At 42.5% G+C, this 21,875-nt stretch overlaps 1 long non-coding RNA gene across 2 annotated transcripts; it reads right to left on the bottom strand.

The window, feature by feature from the left end:
* Positions 1 to 16,505: 16,505 nt before the first annotated feature.
* Positions 16,506 to 18,310, bottom strand: LOC109480917. 2 transcript variants are annotated; one of them, XR_002140866.1, is made up of 4 exons: positions 18,173 to 18,310; positions 17,605 to 17,651; positions 17,168 to 17,313; positions 16,506 to 16,770 (listed from the first exon to the last, which is right to left on the bottom strand). It is a non-coding gene; the product is annotated as an uncharacterized LOC109480917 (long non-coding RNA). The 2 variants fall into 2 exon arrangements; XR_002140865.1 differs by having other exon boundaries at positions 18,193 to 18,310.
* Positions 18,311 to 21,875: the final 3,565 nt, after the last annotated feature.

Below are 21,875 nucleotides of genomic sequence, written 5' to 3'. Positions count from 1 at the left end.
TTTCCAGTAAACTTCATAGTGTCATATAACTTGATCTGCATCTGTGGTTATCCGACAGAAAACGTCTTCAGGCTGACCCTTTATTTTAATGTAATTACGATCTTAATGCATATAAAGAATTCGAAGAAATGCTATTAAATATTTCCTGTCCATCTGACGTCACAAACAGACGCGTGACGCTCTTACCGAGTTGTGAGAAATCGCCAGCGGGCATCTTCATTCTTATGATGTAACCGGAAAACGCCTGGGGTAGGTTATTCAAAGGAAACCTTCCATCTACTTATACGCCAATTACTTGACATGTACACGTTGCCCGCAAGCGGTGAGTGGCAGATTGACGTTCATCTACCTTCATATTATTCTCCAATAACCGCACTGCCAATGTACGTGTAGGGGGAGACCTGACATGAAATAGGGCAAGTTAGAAGGAGGTTACGATCTTGTCACACAACCTCTGCTTGGAGAGTGCCTTTATACGGCTGACACAGGCATATGGTCAGAGAACAACCAAAGTTGTTCGACAGCCTGCATTTGCAGGCGCAGGCCGCTAGCTGAATGTACCCGGTCGGCTAATCTCCAAGCAGATCCTAGGGTGGCAAAAAGACCGTATCAAATTGGCCAGGCAGTATCCATTGGCCAGAGATCTTCCCTCATCAACCTCTGCTTGGAGAATAGCGGTCGGCTACAGCACCATGAATCCATTCTCGCTGTGAGCACTTTTATCGAGTATTATGGCTGGCTGAAGGAATTAATTTTATTACAAACAGTTGTGCGAGATGCAAATTTGTATGGCAAGTTTGATTTACAAGTATTTTCTAATTCGAACGAAGAATCCAGTCTTTTCTCGTCCAGTTCATCGGTTCAAGGAGGCCACACCAGTTTCCCAGAAGTTCCTATCCAGCATGACAGTCTACTCTACATATGGCAATGGCTGGTATATACTCTACATACTAGAGGCAATTAGAGACGAAGATGAAGAGAACGATGTCTGTTCCTAGTTTCCTTTGTTCACGTCAGTCTTCATGATGCAGTTTGACATTAGACCGATAGGTGGCGGCCATAACAAATGAGTCACGCGGCTAAAGGCATTAGTTTGTCTAGATGAGGTCTAGATGAAAGACAGAACTAGATATCCTGCTGATCTGAGCAATACATGTCCTGCCTACCTGCCTAATTGCACAGGCCAGGTACTGGCCCCTTGCTCCCCTCCGTCAGGCTCCTCCAACCAGTTCTGTCAAGGGTAATAGTCTCTGCTACACTTAGAGTAATCCCTGTGTCACATGTATTACAATATAAAACCATAAGGGTCTAGTTTTTGAAAATAGAAAAAGGTGCTTTTATCCTGCCCACATACCAGACAGTTGGACCAGACAGTACACACAAAATGACCTCAGGTTCTCAGATATCCATGCCTCATTATAACCACGTGCACTAAAACAAGTGAGAGTACATTTTGAATGACATGGAAAAGTCTAGATGTTTCTCTCTTGGCGCAAAAGTGAGATAAGAATGTACCAAAATTTTCATTCAAAAATTCTAAAATGATACGAGTAACCAGGAACAAACTACGCCCCCCCTGTATACATAGCTGCGCAACTTTGGTGCTTCTCCTTGAACTTGTTCAAGAAATCCACTTACAGATTTATTACAAACAGCTCAATTTGCCTGCGCCGCTGCTGCCCAATACACTTAAACATGACAACCTGCTCAGGGCCTGTTCCTCTCCTTGGTGCTGATCGGCATTCACACGTGCACTAAACCAGTATGCGGACGGCTAATGATCACAGCTCAGAAAATTTCACTTAGGGCGTTGTTCCACGGTTAATCGTCCGCTGAGGCCACATATACACTGTACGCTGGAAGATTTCAGATTGACATTTCCTTTGATTACCACACACGTTTTGCCGCAGGCAATATGGTGAACAACAAGAGGTCTTTTCAGTCCTCTTGAATCACAATGCACAGAACGCTGTGAGGATGTTGTTATTTTTGCACGGTAGAACGTGCGTCGTCCGTCACGTGTTACGCCTCCGAACCACGCAGGAACAAACAGTTCGTAATAAGTGAGTGCCGAACGTACAAACAAAAATAGCTTGCTTTGTGGCTGACATATACCCATGAAACCAGACTCTGTTGTGGAAAATTTGCAAGAGTGTGTGGGCGGAATGTTCCTCAGCAACCAAGGAGCAGCGGTGCAGGTACCGCGCAGCCAGCTACCTCCCTCTGAGCTTGTTGCTGCTGCACCCACGTAGAAACTCCTTCAGCCATTTCAGCCAGCTCGTTTGTTTAGGTTTTTGCTTCGGAAGCTGGACTTCTCCCATGTGCCTGGTCCTGATAAACGTCAAACCCCGTTTCCGTCTGTTGGTGAAGACATTGCCGACTGCAGACGGCTGATTTTTCTGCTGCGTCGCTCAGAGAAAAAGGCAAGTAATGTTGGCTCTATCTCAACCCATGTGTGTTGTTTCAGGAGAGGGGGGAGGTGCTGAAAAGACATAGTGGGAAGTCTTTATGTTCACCTGAATGCATCGAAGGCGACAGTACAGTTATCCCCGAGTACTTTCATTGTCATGCCTGTGGACCCATCACAACGATTCCCTCCCGCAGTTTCCCGGTAATGATGCGGTTTGATTGCAAAAATGTCTTCCTGTAGTTTCATAGCAATGATTTCGTAATGCCATAGTAACATTTCCTTCCTGTAGTTGTTAGTACGAGCTCAGCTATGTAACTATGCATGCTTTAGGTCAGCCAGCTATAATGTCTATTGAAAATGCTGCTTACCCGGAATTAGATTCTAATTATCTTTCTGTCCCCACAAGTGAAATGGGCACAGCTATAGCCTGTAGGTGTTTGCTATTTTGAAACCATCAAGCAGATTTTTTAAGCTGTCCCCATGGCGTGTTCTTGTACCAAGCCGCGCGAAGCCCCGGGAAAGAATGTAATCTGGGCAGCTCATTAAGATTGGCAGTTTACCTTAATTCTCCCGATTGTATACATGGCCATAACGAGCAGAGAAAAGTACTGAGCTCTTTGCATTTAAGAAGTTATTTGACTCAAGTCGTGGGCAGCGTTGTCCTTGCCGGAAAATTGCCCTACGCCCACTCCCATCTTTCCCTTGATTCCTTTCAAAATCCTGCTTTTACTCGGATCATTAAATAGCATTTCCCTCGAAGCAGCGTGAAGTGTATCCTGAAAGACAAGTGAGCCTGAGCTAATGAGATTCAACTAAGCAGTTACAGCCTGGTGTGTATGGATTTTTAACCACAGGAAATCTCCTTATGAATTATGCCTGCCAAAAAATCACAACAGAACTATTTTGACAGAGAGGAGGGTCTGGGAACTGAAATAATATACACGTACCAATAGGTAGTAGCTCTTCAAAATGAAAGTAAAAGTTATCTCGAACCAGCTTAGTTCACATGAACCCAATGAGGCTCAGCAATCAAAGTGGCGTGTAGTCTTCCTTCGCCATAGTTGGCTACAAAATTGAGCTTGGCTAAGGTCCGTATATATGTCGAGAAGTTGGTCACAACTTGGATCTGTTGTGTCATCTCTTCAACTTTAAAAAGAAAGTCCTGTAGTTTTCACTCATTACAACTTTTTCAAAACGCTAGTCATGTTCATACCTATAAGACAAGAAAACACGAGAGCATTCTTTTATCCCAACTGTGGTCTACAAGGACGGACGGGAGAACAAAAAGAAAGAGATAATTCTCTTAAGTTGTACACAAACCAGCTTGTGCAGAAATCCATCTGATTTTATGTATACTCGTATAGTCAGCCGATTGGGTATAAAATGTTATACTAACGCTCATGGTATATTGGATAACCTATCCAAAATATCCCATGCACATCTGTCAATAGTTACCCCCATAAGGCCGGCAAAGGTGACAGTTTGAACAGCTTTCATCCCCGTTTCTGAGAATTCCGTTCATAAGTTCTCAGGGCCGAACGCTGACTTTAGAATCGGCGCGCCCACCTTCTAAAATCAAAGCAGTAATCAGCGGATCGACTGACATCTGACGACAGGTAGTAGTATCAAAGGTGAACCCATCTGGCCAGTCTGGCAGTCTCCCCGACACAGGCTCCAGACGCCAGGCACTACTCATATCATCTCAGCCGGTCGGATGATCCTGACGTAACCGCCTACGGCATCGGTGTATATAGTGACAGATTGCGAGCGTAGGAACCACTTCAAATCTTTGTTTGCGTCCCTTTTGAGATACCGACGTGGTTGTGGCTACGCAAACACCCTGTTTCCTCCATATAGCCCTTTCCTCAGGGCTCGCAATGGGAGTGTCGACAGCGTTTTTTCCTTCTTCTGCTGAATTCGACATTGCATGACTGTAGGGTCATTCGCGAAGGTTGCAGCTTCGCTGACTAGTGACGGTGTTAGAAGAGCCGGCAGTGCTAGGCCAAGATGTAAACATTTGTCTTGCAGAAATACTAGTAGATTGATGTGAAACTAAACAGGTAAAAGTCTCCCCCATGGCTAGATCTACGTATTAGGTACCGAGGACGTCAACAGCAGCCTTTTACCATAGGCGGATTTTCGACAGGTTTTCCTAAAACGGAGGGATCGTAATAAGAACAAGAAGTACCGACGTGGACGGCGCGCGCGAATCGGGTGAGACTGGAACTTCTTTCTAATAATAGGTGAGTCTATCATAATGGAAGCATGGGAGTGAATGTAGAATGAAACAACAGTTTAACATCCCTGTTGTCACCATAAAACCTCATTGATACGATCTTTCTTTCTTGTGTGGGTGGTATTTTGAGTGGGAGATATTTTGGGATATGACCCTTTATTGGTGTATGCCCTTGGAATTGCCATATCTATCTAATGAATGGTGACATTGAACCCTTACTAATTTTCTTCAAACTTCGTGATCTTTCGTGGCCTCATATGTACATGTTTCGTTGCGAGTTATCTCTGTGCGGATTTTATGACCGACCCTCGTCGCCTGTAAAATAAGTAAGCGTGTTTACACAAGGTTTCCGTAATCAACATATGGTCTATAAACTCACCAAAGCCGTATCCGCATGAAACAGAGTAAACCACTTCTGGGCGACAACATCTGCTCAACAGCGGAACCAGACGTCTTAAGCTTATAAACTTTCCTTCAGGCTCTATTCAGAGGTGAAGGATTTGTCCGGATTTTTAAAAAACATTTTCCCCAATGACTAGATTTTTTACAGGCAACTTTGAGAATCGTCGTAACAAAACAATTTGGTTAACGCTGGTGATCACCTAGTAACAACAGCACCATGTCGGTTCTGAAGCTCTAACTTATCCGTCTCACGTGCTATTTTAGATCGAAGGTGGAGCTTTTGAACAGTCCCATAATTCCATGCGCTTTCAGCCATGTTACATTTGCAAAGATCAACGGGTAATCTTGACGACTGTTAACTATGTCAAAAGTTTTTAGATCAGTTTCTGTTGCTGTTTTCCGCTCTGTAAAATGGGTGAAATCTCCGTAGGTACACTAACACGTGTTTATCGTGACACATTGGAGTGTGCCGCTTTCGCGCACTCGTGGTGGAAGTGAGTGATTCTTCCACTTCGCTCGCGGGCACGTGTGTGCGCACATTGAATCATATTAAAACCGGGTTGATCAAGACACTTCAATGTGGACAATGTCACCGACATCCGTGCAGATGTCCTGGCCCGTTTCCTGCCTGCCCGCGCGTGGCCTCGCGACGAGGCATGACGAGGATGTTTAATCTGCTCTTTGTGGTGCGCGGAAAATGGATGGTGAAATAGCTGCGTCTCTACCAAGAATCTTATCAACCATGCAACGTGCTGCTTACCGCATGTCTGACAGCCCGCGAACAAGTGGAACAATATTGCACTAATCCAGCCGCCACTTTGAACGCCTTCCCAGTGGAAATCAAAACAGTTGTTACATGGCGTTTATAGAAATTCACTGTAACGTTACAGCGCTGTACAGAATAGAGATGGGAACTATCATTGTGATGCTAGAGCTAATGACAGCCTGTCAGACAGAAATTAGATAATATTCGTGTTGTCATTTCGTCTTTGCAATAAACTATACTGTAGATCCCTTCCAATGTGCCTTTCCTATGGACTTTTCGGCGCATTTCATCGCCAAGTTCGAACCATGGGGCTAAGAAAGCAAGAGAATGTAGAGAGGAAAGAGGAAAATGCCAATAAAAGATTCAGATAAAGATGAAATTACAAAAGCTCACTCTTGTGCATCTCCCTGATAAGTTGGATTTGTTGGAAACCACAAAACTTTCCTCCACTGAGAGGCCTTCTATTAATTACACAGTATGCCTAATCTCCTGTAGCAAACGGACAAATGCAAATAGAATTGTAATGAATTATATTATATTATAAATACTCCACCACGTACGTACTGCCACAGTGTCACTGAACTTTATGAATACAGTTTACAGTTTTATTAAGAACAAAAATCAGCCTCACAGCACGAGCAGCTTCATGATCTCCCTTGCAGAGAACAATTAAGTTGCTGAAGAGTAATCAGCAGCCCTGGCAGGGGCTTGGTTTTCCAGCCGTGATCAGCCTTTCTGTTGGCAGTCACTCATCAGTCGGTGTCATATTCAACAGATATATATGGAACAAAGCAACCCGACTCTGGGTTCACCTGTGTCTACAGGACCCGAGTTCAATAGCTTGAGGTGTCTTCTTCAAGACGATGCTGGGAGGAGGAGACCGTAGCGTGAAAAATGGCTGTGCTACGTACGGTTATGAAACTAGACAAGACACTCCGCGTTAGACTTGGAGTGTCAGAACGTCCTTGGTGCCATGGCACATTTTCATAACAGCCTACACGTATGGCAATCTGCCGCGAAGGGCAGTTGGTATGATATGGGACCCAAATCGTTCCAGCCATTGTTTGGCCGTATCACAACAGAATGATTTGCCGCCGCTGCTGCTTATTAGTCACCATCAAGACCGCTCAAAGAGCTGTACATGTACTTTACCAAAGAAGCTACCGGCCGCAAACCGCCCACACATTGGCGTACAGCTCAGCCGTGTGACGCAGTTAAAGGCAGTGTCCAGTAAACATAACACGACCAGAAACAATTTACATAACGTTGCAACGATTTTACTAGGCAGTTAAACTTTGAAGATGTTACAATTCATTATCTGTGATAGATAATCATAAGGGGTTTGACCAGAAGTGAAGCGCAGTTTGAATGCTGGCACTCTCCGGCACAGTGCCCTAGATACATCAGATAAGGCGCTAAAAATCCAGGTCAGTCAAAATCCAGCTGATAGGTGTTTAATCATGTGCGTGTGTTTTATCGTGAGATGATACGCTAGAGCTAACAACTCTGGATTACTGTTCAAAGAGCGCGCATGACCAAAAGGTTACCTCTGACGCAAACGTCAGCCAGGTCGGCCGGGTCTGTGCTATCAATGGAAAACAACTTCAGAGGCAACCTGGAGGATGATTTTGAATCACACACAATAATATCGCCCATATAAGTCATGAGTAGTTGTTGTAGCGTCCTAAAGATTGTTCCCAGGGCTGGCTTCTCCACTTTCCAATATGTCCCGAGGGAAAGTGAAAAATATATGTGTGAAAAGCTGTCAAATCAGTTAAGTGAAACATTTGAGTTTACGTAGGCTGTATGAGGAGGGGATCTATATCAACTTTAACAGTAGCCGAGCAAGCTATCAACAATAAGCAAAGACTTTTAATTAAATTGAATGGAACTCATCCTGAATATCGTTAACCGGCAGATCGTTTCGATTATTCCGTCCGTGCACGTGGGAAATTCCCGACCGGGGAATGGCCTGCTAATAACGTAACACTGGATGTTGGAACATGTGTTCGCACCATTCAGCATCAGAAGAATAGACACTATCTTTAGCATGCCTATTTGCTCCAGTTCAAACGCTCCATGACGTCGGTACGGAGCCATTACCTCCCCGGACACGGGAATATCACAGAAGGAGGAGGCGTAATCACGTCTGAGACCACAGCATGTCCGGACATGAGGCTCACAGAAGAGAGACATTGACAAAAGTATTATGAACGGACCTTTTTTTAATGGCAAATTATCAGAAGAGAGAAGCGACGAGATATTTCAAGAATATTCGTAGAAATATTCTGATGACGCACTACATGTCCGCTTTGGGCGCTGATTCGCCGACGTTAGTCGCAGGTTTTGAAAAGAGTTAGGCTAATCACCGTGCTAAGGACAGGGCACGCGCTTTCACAGCTTAAACAAAAGTTATGTAAACCCATACGTGGAGGATCGTGTGAGGACACAATACAACCGTTCTGTACACGAGAAAGCAATTAGGTTCAACGTCGTCACGTGTGAAGAAGTCGCATACTGTATATGTGGAGAGTGCGAAGGAAGCCAACTCTCGGCCGTAGATATCTTACACCTGCTTTCACAAACATTTAATCGAACTGATGCAACAAGAAAAACATCTTCCCGCTGTGCCACCTGCGACATGGAAACAGGAGCGGTCCTGTGAATGTGCGCGTGTGGGCAGATTACATTTGCATGTCTTCTAGTATTACTTTACGGTATTGACGTCATTCCTTGCTACAATTATACCAAGCAGTTCATTGCGATTGGAAGCCACCAGTGGGAACAGCACAGCTCTACGCTCACGGAATCTGCACTCTTTCAGACTACCGAAGCCTTCACGGTATCCGTTCTTCGACTGAGCACCTCTATAGTGCGACATCCACGGGTTGTGACATCTCTACGATTTCAGTGTTATACATAGTCGGCATTCTTGTGGAACGTCTGTGATCGGACCCATCGTTAGCAGGGCAGGAATACCGAGAAACATCAGCCAGTCTTCAGGAGTTGCCAAGACGTGTTCAGCGGACCTTATTCTCCGGCAATGCTACGTCTCAACATTTAAAGGTACGTTTACAACAATTTGTTACCATCTGTTGCGAATGATAAGGAGGTGCTGGAGGTACTAACCGTATGGGAGGTCTTAATGTTCACGTGAGGTAACAAAAGACGCCATTTCCATTGGTGTTCACAGGTACTTACCTGTTTTTATACTCATAAAGCTTGTTCGGCATGAGCTCGAGGACATAAGATGCCCGCTGGCTGCATTCTGGATGCCTCCAGCGAATCCGGATAACGATGAAGGACAGCGCGTGAAGTATGTTGGGGTTTCCTGGAACTGGAGGGTCTTTAAAGGTTATTAGCGGTTTAAATACGCGCTGCTGTAAACCTGGGGATCCATTTCAATACCAACCAGCTGGCGTATTACCCCCCTCCCCTCCCCGCAAGTTCCCAGCAAGTGATGACCTTTTGTGATCTTTGAGACAGACAGACAGACAAATCCTACCACCCAGAGCGAGGAAAATTAATTTAGTGATCATCTATGTTCCTACTCCATACGAGTAAATAGTGATCAGCACCAAGGACAGGTCTGCTGCATGGAGTTTGTACGAAGGGTGGTCAGCAATAGTATATAACGTTACTCTTCTGCCGACTGAAGACGTCATGATATTTTCTACGATATAGTTGTATCTAGATATTTCCCTTAGTCTTTATGGGATTTTTCTACTTTTTTTTCCTACATGTGTCTCGTCTTCCTGAAAGGGAACGTGTAATTCTGCTATTCTGTCGTTCTAGTGGCGTGACTAGAATTATGGCTTCCTTCGTATCAATCATGAAATCAGTTGCCGTAACAAAACTATGCAGATCCATCGCTTGTTTTCAAGCCCACAGGGCATGACGAAACCTCATTTGGCATCTACGGAAGCGCGTAGCTGAAGTGTTTGATGCTGAGGCATGAAGGTGTGGCCATTGCCATGGTATCCAATTTATTTAGTACTGCAGCAGAAATGATTACATCACTACTTATTATATATAGACACTATATAAACGACAGTTTTGCCTCCGCGGACCAGTCTTCTGAAGGTTATATATCTGTTATCGCAACCGGTACAGGATAGCAAGGCATGTAATCTTCCCCTGTTACCTAACCCCATAACCTATACAAATTCGGTACCAAACGGCTACCTTAGCACTGAAGGTGCATTTTTAGGATAAAACTGCGGCACACAAAATGGTCAGTAAAGACACAATATACGTGCCACTAGAGGGGTCGCATTTTCGCGTAACAGAAATAATGGCCATCAAATACCAAATGTCACATCATAACTTTTGGATTTTTAATTGAGTACCCAGTTTATGAGAATTCTGAAACCATACAATCTTTGCGTTAATAGAAAATAGTAATTTAGCAAAGCTCTGATCATACTAGATGACATATAGATCAGCAGCGATCAGTGTCCCAAATCACATTCGGATTCTCTCCTATTTTGTTTCAAGCACTGCTGATAAACGCATTACTCGCCTGCCAACAGGTTAATGATTCGTGTGGAGACGATCCTGCCTCCCACGACTTTCTCTCTGAGTCATTGACCCCCTCCATACTGAGTCTCATGTTGAGCATATGCGACGTACAACATCAACCCCCGAGTGATCTACTCTACAGGATTATGTACACAATCGCACCGTATTTATTTACAGTTCTTGTTTGTGAGAAAACGTGGTCGTCTTTCTGTATAGAATATCTATTAATTTGTGTGAGATCATTCTCACCTCTTTACAAACAGTCCACATTAACCCCGCACCACGCTCTCATATAGTAAAGAAACCCATACTGAGGCAGAAACCTAAGCTAGGCACAATTAGCTGTGTAACGTTATATCCTTAATAAAAAAACAACGTCGGACTCATATTGGAGAACTTGGGAAAGGGGTCCTACGTGGGGAAGAGAAAAAAATACTTCTTTCTAAACCGAGTTACATGTACAATTTATCTTAAGTGACAGGAAAACATTGTGGATGAGCTCATTAAGTAGTAATGGTATAATTTCATTGTTTTACGAGGCGTAAGGATACCAAACCGCTTACTTGACTATAGATTCGTGTAGTAAACACGACGCAGTGTTCTTTCATCAATATAATTAACCTAATGGTGTCCTGTCTGCTGATATCATCAATGGACCCATGAACGACACACATGATGAGGCTGAGCGGGTAAGCTTAACCCGGCTTCGCCAGCTGCCTCTGGCCGAATGGTTACGTTATAAGAAGAATTTTATTGTACCACAATTGCACATGGTACAATGTATGGCAAAGTACAAAAAAGTATAGAATAAGACCTAACATAGAATAAAACGTATTATCATATAGCCGGGTGACGTTGACCAATCAGAAGGCTCCATTCCTTATGACGCCGTAATGCCACAAAAAAAGTCAAAATCGGGTCTTTAAATTTATTCCTCCCAATCCATACATTAAACAACCCAATAATCACCCGCATATGACCCCAGGTGACCCAAATAGAACACCCCTATGTTCTAAAAAAATCCAAAGATAACCCTTAAATAAGTTATTAACCCTTAAATAAATCCTAATTACCCAACAAGGTCTAGCACAAGTATTTGATAAAGTGTATAATAACAAAGCAGGCTTTTATATTTTTACCTATTTTTGCTTTGTGGGAATCATTGCATGTAAAGATATATTCAAATCTGTCTCTAGCACCGAGACTCTTGAAACCTGCTGTACAGTACGAGAAATATAACAGCTGTATATAAATGTACTTGTCGGAAACACCCAAGGTGTGGTGACGCACACCGAGCTCAGGGTAATGATCTCCAAACAAGACGTGAAATCTGAATTGTGTTCAATAGGCTTTGGGGTTTCCCGTCAAGATGCCCTCATATTGAATATCAAACATTTTGGCTTAAAATTGGTGGAGCTACAAGAACGTTGTGAGCACTTCAGGAAAATTGTGGACACGCCTGACAGAGAGGTAGATCCCATTCGCTGATCAGTCAACAAGTCTATAGCTAGATAGAAGGCTTCAACTTCTGCCATGCATGTCTAAGTAAGGTTCTGATGGGAGGTTTTAGACATTCTCCAATCATACGTGCACGTACTTCGCCTCAGGCTTGTGGCATCAAAGATGTACTTCAACCGTGGGCAGTATATTTACATGTGTCACACGTAACGGTTATGTCTGATGTATGTTACATTACGCACAATGTACATATTCAACGTTTTGCGATTGTCTTACGATATCTAGTTATATCCGATTCAAAGGTCAATTTACTTATTTCATAGTGCAATTTGACATGTTTCACCACATATTGCATCTTCATAAAGCTATTACGTTCTACATGTTCATGTTCAAAGAGGTCCTCTTTGATAATTCATCTTCATGCCATATGAGTAGATAGTCTTTACTACGCACGTTTTAGACCATGCAGACTCTCAAAACTGCATATACATTAACCGAGACGGCTGTGTGTTGCACATGATCACTCGAAAGAACGGGTATATTATGCAAAAGGCGGTGGGTATCTTGTCACCTTCCACAATTTTTCATAACTTGTTTGATCAGAGCATGTTGATTTGATTATATGGATGACATGCTCTTGGAACCCCAAAACAAAGTTTGGCGAAAAATTTGAAATCTATGTGCTTCTGAAGGTTCAACCGTTGAACAAATGACTAAAAACACATGGTATGGTGAAAAGATAGCCTCTTCATTTTCCTTTCTTCACATTTTCTTCTTTTTCCCCTGGAATTGGTATTCTATGACATTAGTGTCGTTTTCCAACATTTCAATATCACAAGTTACGACAAATACTTGCGTATTTAGTTGCTTGTACGATTTGTAGTATGGTACCTTTTTTTGGAAACGGACGAAAATAAATGCGCGCGCGGATGTCATCCATATAATCAAATCAACATGGCCTTATTACTAGAATTTATTTGAACACAGAAAACAGCTTTGCGCCATTGCGGGTCGGACGGGCTAGGATCTGACACTCTGGAACCCTGTCTGTCACATAACGCCGCCTAGTTAAGAGCAGATCAAGTCTCACGTGGGGTGAACACATCCCTGCCCTGTGTCATTAGAGATAGGGCTGGAAATAAGATCCATGCTGTGACATTTTGCTGTCTAGACGATATGTCTAGACGTATTTTAAGTGCAGACGGTTTTTTTTTTCATCAGTTGGAAATTTATACACCAGCCGAATCTTTAGAGTTGACAACTCCACTGCTATGAAGGGTGACGTTTCTGAGGCCAATGACCTCTGTCTGAGAACGTCTTCTCGGGACTGGAGATGAAGGAATGTGGGAAGTCACATAAGTACATGTTTCCCCCTGCAATTATGTGGATTAGTAATTACAGATGACATAATTGAGGCTGCGATACAATCTTTGTGCTGTACATGTGTGCCGTGCCTAGATATCTGCCAATCCTGACCCCACCATGTGAAACGAGTACCTTTCCATTTGTTGACCAGTTCTCTGACTAATGTACAGTTCTTGGAAATGTTCTGTGCATTAGCTGCCTTTCATCTGCGGAGCTGCGATCAGCTATGATATATGGCTTAATACAGCTCTCCTGTGATTAAAACTTCGGTTTCCAACGCCTGGGTTGTGTTGCCGTAGATTGTGGGCTGTCATGTAGTGTTTGGGCAATTATGTCAATTAGCGATTATACATCTCGTCATCAGTTCTTAACTGTTTACTGGGTACCGTGGCCGACAAGAACAAAATTTTACACCGCAACTTTTGGTGTTTTACACCGCAACTTTTGGTGTTTTACACTGCAACTTTTGGTGTTTTACACTGCAACTTTGGGTGTTTTACACTGCAACTTTTGCTGTGTTTTACACTGCAACTTTTGCTGTGTTTTACACTGCAACTTTTGCTGTGTTTTACACTGCAACTTTTGGTGTTTTACACTGCAACTTTTGGTGTTTTACACTGCAACTTTTGCTGTGTTTTATACTGCAACTTTTGCTGTGTGGAAAACTTACACCCCTCCCCTTTTATAATGGACGGTCCCCCTGTCAGGTCAAAGGTGACAAAGATGGCGGCGGCCTGAGAGTCACAGTGTCGTGCTGTGACTGAGTGTGAGACATCAACAGTTAAGATTTCTCCTTTTTGGTGAATCTATTTACAATTGTAGCGGTTTTAAGTTAAAAATTGCATCCTACTGTAGTAGTTTGTGTAGGAAAAATCGTACCGAACCGTTCCTTTCTCAGCATATTTTGTGCACATGTGAGGTCAAAAATATTTGAAGACGTGCGGGGTTTTTTTGGGTAGGGGGGGCGATAAAACTAAAAGATTGAGTCCAGATAACATTGTCAACCTACCAATAAATTGTAACTGTCATCGTTTTATTATAATTTGTTCTATTATTATTAATTAGCATTAGCATTAGCGTCAGGTACGTGTGGGGGGGGGGGCGTTTCTATTATTCTATATTTGCAGCTGCAGCAAGGCTTTTCGACGTCCTTGATTGCAGAAAGAATTTGTTGTCGAGTTTTTAATGTCACATGCAAAAGATGTTCTTTTATTACTTCAGTCATGGATGCCCCCTGCCTCAAGAACTATGACAATGGTAAGGAATTGTAATATTAATATTTTTGTTATTCTAGGACTTCAAAATGTTTTCATATCATACTTCTACTCAATATAACTGTTACATGTACTTTACAGCCAAGATTATGTGTACTACTATCCCTGGTTATGTTGAAGTACATATTTGTCTTTTTTGGAAGTGTCAAATACAGCCAATTTCAACAGTTCTAGCAACTGTAAACCCTTTTTCCCATGAACCCCCAGTAAATCTGTATCTATATAGCCGGTTACAAAACACACCATCTTATCTTGATTTATTTACATCCTTTTATTTATCTGTTAGTTAGTAACTGTTACATGTACATGTATATGCATGACATTACATTGTACCTAAATGGATGATAAATAGAGTTCTTTTTTTGCTTCTCTATGATCTGTCTACAAGCCACAAGTCGCTTCTCTATGATCTGTCTACAAGTCACATTTTTTGGTATATTGCTGATTAGGCAGGTAGTACTATATATTATATCAGGGGGAGCTTCATTTGAAAACTCTTATGTGTACATGTTTGTCATGTGTTAAAGAAATGCTTGTTATTGTACAATTGTTAAAATATTGTAGCATCAATGTTTTCTACCAGCACAGCTCTTAATGTTGAATAAGGGTGGCTAAGCAGTTCCTTAGAAAGAGATGGTCAAGGAATATCATGATGTACATGTAAAATAACTTTTAAAAGATGCAGAATGCCTCATCATGATAGACTGTCTCTACATGATGTATTGTGTTATATGGTGTAGTGTATGAATATGATCTGAAACAACAGTTTTGTTTTTCAATCTTATTTCAAGGGGAACAAACTAGGCAATTGTGCTGTCAACAAACCCATTTATTTATTTATTGTATACAGTGTGCGGCAGCTAAAGTACAGGTACAACAAGCTTGGGCTATGAAGGCGTCTTGGCACCAGCTCCAATGCAGAAGTGAGGGAGGCCATCCGGGTACGAGTTATCAAGTGTATAGCACAACACTTCCCATTTAAATCCAAAATTTTCAATAGTCATGTACTCACCTGTAACATTTCCTGTACATGTGTATCTCGTATAAAAGTATTCAATCAGTAATCAATGATTTATAGTTTATCCATGTGACCCTTCCCCCTGATCCCATACTGTACTACAGAAAAGCTATGTACACAGTACATCACATGAAGTTTCTTCATGTGAAGTTGTCATCAAACAAATCATGACGGTACCAGTTTGTGATTGTAAGTGGTGTTTCTAATGAAAGTCATGAAAGCATCTCAAAAATTGTATGTGTAGTATCACTGTAAGTACTAGTTGCACATTAGATAGGGTATTAAATAAAGCACTTTCTGAATAATGTTGATAGGTCCTTCATGTCAAGTTGTTGTCAAACAGATCATGACAGTACCAGTATGTGATTCTATGCGATGTTAATGTTATGAAAATCAGGAAAGCATCCCAAAAAATATATGCAGTATCACTGTGACTAGTTGGCAATGCACGGAAGTCTAGCGTCTTACAACTAACAGTATAGCAATGTGTACAGTTGTGGATATGGTATATCAAACACAGAATTAAAAATACTGTTACTATTACTTGTTTCTAAAAGCATAACAAACTTACATTGTACTGTTCTCATGAATACTGTGATGATGTAATATGATGATGTACATGTACTTTCTCCATGAACAGTGTTAACTGCCATTAGTATGTGTGGAAAAGCATATTTCTTAGTGTTGCAGTAGACTGCCAGAGTTCTTGTTGCAGGTAAAGCCGAATATTCTATCAATTTACATTACAAGTTGTAGAGTTCTTGTTGCTGGTTAAGAGTTCTTGTTGCTGGTTAAGTCTTGTGATGACATAATATTACAAGTTAAGTGTGTGAGAAGATCAGTTCCTCTACATCTGTTACAATAAATAAATCACCAAAGGACCACCAATTAAGTGGACACATAAACTAGGTGTTCTGTGTACAGGTTTGATGTATATTAATTTGCAATTGCCACCAGCTCTCGGTACAGTGTTAATAATAACCTATCGGGCTAAGTACAGGTGAACAGATGAAATAGGTAATATACATGTTTGTATTACAAACAGCTTTAAAACTACTCTAATACAATGGTTCGGCTTCTTCTCGTTTCTTTGTAATGTTAAAAATATAATTTGAGATGTGTTTGTATAATACAGGATGATCAAAGCGCATAAGAAAGATGCATCATCGCAATTTGTGGGATACCTCTTATTTAACCTTTGCAACATATCACATAAGTAGCGATGAAATCTGTCATTCCAAACAAGTGAGGGTGATGTGCACTCTCGCTGTGCATGGTGGAGCATCCTCGCATCCACGTCTTGTAGTAGGTTTTGGCCCCCTATTTAGACCAGAGATGGAGAAAATTAGTACATGACTAAAGATGATAACTTATTTATACAATAAACACCAATCATTATTTATTTCCAGATCCTTCTAACAAATTCAATTTTACATGTATAAGGGCAACAAAGGTACAAATGAAAATAAGTAAGGAAATGAGTAGCTAGCTTTGGCAAGGGGCATTATCTTGGATGCAATGTTAAGCTGACGGTTCATATTTGAGGAGAGCCATACATGTACCTCAACCATATTAAAGATCCACTTATCGACACTATCTTGAAGTGACTGGATCAAACTTTACCATCCCGTCTAACGCAGAGTGTACTAAATGTACAAAACTGATGTTTCATGCCAAATGGCAGTGTCTAGATTATGCCCCAAAACAACCACTTTACCTGAAAGGTGTGGCAGGAAATAAAGCGCATTTGGACGGCCAGCAGGTGCACCGTGACCAGGCAGCTTCCTTCAGTCATTCCAGCCTTGCGCAAAGCTATTCAGGTCATCTGATAACAAGGACATCATGCAGAAGCGGATACACCAACTGAAATGATGAAAATTGGGAAAATTTACAAGATGGAAAAGCAATATCACACTGATATAAGCAATAAATATAGAAGGCCATAATGCTATACCTGGCCACCATGCAATTTCTAGATCAGGGAAAAAAGGGTATTAGATCTGGTGACAAAAGTGCAACAACACATTACACAGAAAATAGAGAAGACAAAGAAGTTGAAGCTTCAGCTTTAAACCATCACAGATGCGACCTGTGTTACCTGAGTATATTTAATGAAGTAGATATGCAGTGCAAGGAAGAACAATAAATACTCACATAAGAATGGTATTCCCAACTTCTAAGTCACCATCTCTGACTAGTTCCTAAAAACATTGAAAAATATACATCTAGCAAGCAGTATTACATTGCATAAGTATGTGCTACATACAGATATCCACATTTCTCATATTCTGTGACATTGTTAACTACCTAATTTCCAAAACCCCTTCTTGAGTTATCCTCTAAAATTTCAGCAAAAACTCCATCTGCATTCCAGAACAGGCTGCTACGTAAGAGGCTGAAACGAACATGTATAGAATAATAGAAACGCCTCCCCCCACACACACGTACCTGACGCTAATGCTAATTAATAATAATAGAACAAAGTATAAGAAAACGATGACAGTTACAATTTATTGGTTGGTTGACAATGTTATCTGAACTCAATCTTTAGTTTTATGCCCCCCCCCCAAAAAAAAACCCGCACGTCTTCAAATATTTTTGACCTCACATGTGCACAAAATATGCAGAGAAAAGAACGGTTCGGTACGATTTTTCCTACACAAACTACTTCAGTAGGATACAATTTTTAACTTAAAACCGCTACAATTGTAAATAGATTCACCAAAAAGGAGAAATCTTAACTAGTCTGTTGATGTCTCACAACACTAACTCTCAGGCCGCCGCCATCTTTGTCACCTTTGACCTTATTGAGGGACAATTCTTTGTAAAAGGGGAGGGGTGTAAGTTTTCCACACAGTAAAAGTTGCAGTGTAAAACACAGCAAAAGTTGCAGTGTAAAACAGCAAAAGTTGCAGTGTAAAACACAGCAAAAGTTGCAGTGTAAAACACAGCAAAAGTTGCAGTGTAAAACACAGCAAAAGTTGCAGTGTAAAACACCAAAAGTTGCAGTGTTAAACACCAAAAGTTGCAGTGTAAAACACCAAAAGTTGCGGTGTAAAACACCAAAAGTTGCGGTATAAAATTTTGTACTTGTCGGCCACGGTAACTGGGAGGTTGTCATGATTTTGCATGTTGTCTACAAATGAACATTTTGTTCACAGTTGGTGACATGGTTATATTGTGTGCATGGCATGTGCGCTCCTGCATACGATACCGACAGGATAAACACGTCTGTGATGATTCATGGTAATAATTTCATCGGAACAATCTTGTTCAGCAATTCAAGCAACAGACAGACTTGCGTTACTGGTTTTTGTTCTGACACCCGCGGCCACTAGCGCGGCTGGCGTTCCAGATCTCATGAAGCGAACGGGAAAGGTCATCACAAAGGTACAACAGATTACTTAATTTCTTTTTTAGCACATTGGCAAAAGCATGAGCTTAAAATGAAATATCACCAATGTCAGTGCCCTGGTTACTAGAAGTCGTAATAATGTAGACTTTTCCTCTCTCTGTATAGAGAAACAACTTCTATCATGATGCAGGAACGTACCATGCCAATTCAATACTCAGCATCGAGCTCCACAATTCTTGCTCAGCGCCAGGTAACTTTTAGCGAAAACGTGTGAGCTGTTAAGTGGACGTGTTTTTCTCAGATTGCATAGTTATGCTTTCGGCGAAAGAGATACATTGCAAGATCAGTGTGTTGATATGATTCGGTTCTACTTTCGGGGGCGTCTTAAGAGCCGTGGCCTGTGTGGGTGGGTGGGTGATGATCTTCGGACGTCGTTATGATGTTATATAAGAAACAGGCTCAATCCGCCTCCGGCCAGATCTGGCGGGTCCTACAAAGGCGGAAGTCAGGACCAGATATGTCCACTCACGTCAGAGTTTGTGCGTGGGTTCTGTTTGGACACGATTCTCACTGCCGTCGATACGCAGCAGACGGGGCTCTAGTTTTCAAGCCTTGTGGTTAATTGTTCGTTCGAACGTGAGAGCATTGAGAGTACTGAGCAAATATCATCTTGAAGCTTTCTGCTATAACATGCCACTAGATCCTTCTGTTACTGCTTTGTTCTAGAAGCTACACTCCGCCAGTAGTCACGTTCTCGTTACATAATTACATCGTGACGGCAGGACCCTCGGTGTGCGCCCCTAGTGCTCGAGAATCGCTTCGTCAGAGCGGAGGAACAATAGTGTAGGCTCGGAGAACAACAGGGCGCATCTTCTTATCTCTTGTGGAAGCAAATTCAATACCTGTCAACTAGACCAAAGGAAAAGGAAAGCACATGCATCATTAAAGCGCCATGGTACTGTGGTACCATGGTGCACGTGGAGGTGCATTAGGGTAGCGTAAATAGTCCACTTGTCCCGTGCATTTCTTTCCTGTATGTTACCTTACGTGTTCAAACGGCACAATTACTAGCTTCGATCCACTGTCGCACGCTATTCCTGCCACCAAGGGCGGTGACTTGAGAAGAAACCTCCGTAGGTTTCCAAGAAATATTACAACGTAACGCTATAAGACCACCACCAATGTATGATATGTTTACATAGCGCTGCGGTAAGTAGAAGAATGTCAACTGTCTATATCGGGAAAGCTAATAGCGGAGTAGGTGTGGTCTCCTCAGACAAGTCACGGTTACAGAGTATGCATGGAGGCTGGGGTACGTAAGTCAGCAAATTAAATGCCTCGCGTTAATGGGGTGCTCAGGTCTTGGCCTCTCTTAAGTGCCACTGAACTCCAACATGTGCGCACTCCCGGATTTTACCCCGTGCCAGTATAGCGGAACATGCGCAGGGCCACGTGTGGTAGGCTGGTATAGTGCGGCTGAGGAGTAGGCACTCCACTGGGCTAATAACACGTGAATCAGCATAACCGATTCCCTTTTTGTCAAATATTGAAGAAAAACATCGATTTTGAACGACTACTGATAGTTAACTCCAAACATACAGAACGTCTGGTTGTAAGGTCCCATTTACACGTACACAGGGCGGAGACTATCAATCACTGGTTACTGAGATCATTGGGAGATCACTGAGGGATCATTGAGAAATCACTGAGAGATCACTGAGAAAGCACCCGGAAAACCTCGAAGGTCCTCTAGGCCTCGCTGAAGAACCGTTGAGAGACTTGTCAAATTTATGGACGCACAGCAGTTTCTGTGGTATTTCCACTAATTAACAAAGATGCCTAGACCTTTCTATCCTAAACCTTCTAGGTGTTTTAAAGCGATGTCGAATTTATGTTGTATATTTGTCATGACCCCCTTCGATCTGTCAAGTCTGTTCAGATCTTGCACGGAATCTTCAGTGGGGAATGACGCGTGTGGACAGCGGTGCCGTGAGGTTGCTTTACCTGTGAAGGTCCAGCTACATATACGTCGTGACAATCCCAAACTGAGGGCATTTTGGGGATGGTCATGCTGCATGTGTCCTGCAAACTGTCTCGTTACGGGATAAGGTGTGCCTTGGATTCTTGTCGGTGGGTGGCACTGTCGCATCTTGCTTGAAAATTCATCATATTGTTCGGTGACGACACGAACATAAGCCTTGAGCCTGAGTATGTCGTCATCCTGGCCTTTTTGTCATTAAATGTTGTAATAAATTGAAAAATCGGCATCAAAAAAATGGAACAACGACCTCGGACGAAGGTGATGCCCGAGAGGAGAGCCGCCTGTCTTTGCTGTCGAATCCAGAAGAATCATTAAGAAGTGAAGCAGTCAATGACGCACAGACGACATTATGTTCGGCATTGTCTGTTCAGGCAGATCTGCGTAAATGATTGAACTGACGCCTGTGCCTCAAACAATCGTATAGTTTCCATCGATTGTTGAAAATAGACACGAAGATTCCCGCACATTCACATCCGGTCGGCGTAGTCGCTCAGGTTTGAAGAAAGAAGAAAGATGCAGTCTCTTTGTTGGAATCGATTTGGACGTGAAACCTCAACTCATTTCATTACCTTATTTTTATATCAAAGTGTAAAGAAAACCTCTGTAGGCGCGTGGAGTATTGCCGTACAAGCTGCTGGTACTACAAAGCATCCCCCTATCACGCTTCTCCAGTCGCCCAAGGCGGCATCAGGTGGCTGTCAGTAAGCTCCCATTCCGCCCCACATCCTTGAGCCCTGATGTTTCGTCTAATCAAGCCGATTGACGCGAAAGCGCGTCAGGATGTCGTCAGTTGGACTTCCGCAAACGTAAAAGACAACGCAATACCAACATGGAAAAAACGTGCGACGTATATAAGCCTTGCATAACACACAGGCGGCGCCCGGGGCCAGGAGCATCTGTGCTGCACTTCCGTGGTTGGCGGCGTACCGGAGGTTCGGGGGTTCCAAACGGTGTGTTGTGGCAACCTTTATCATATTAGGCGTCGTGTTTTCCGGCTGTTCGTTTTATTTTCGATTGGTCCAGCCCACG

The sequence above is a fragment of the Branchiostoma belcheri genome, unplaced genomic scaffold (genome assembly GCF_001625305.1).
Source record: "Branchiostoma belcheri isolate BF01 breed outbred unplaced genomic scaffold, Haploidv18h27 scaffold53, whole genome shotgun sequence".
NCBI classification, from domain to species: Eukaryota; Metazoa; Chordata; class Leptocardii; order Amphioxiformes; family Branchiostomatidae; genus Branchiostoma; species Branchiostoma belcheri.
Note: the sequence above shows the minus strand (reverse complement) of the source record. Positions and strands in the feature narration are given on the sequence as shown.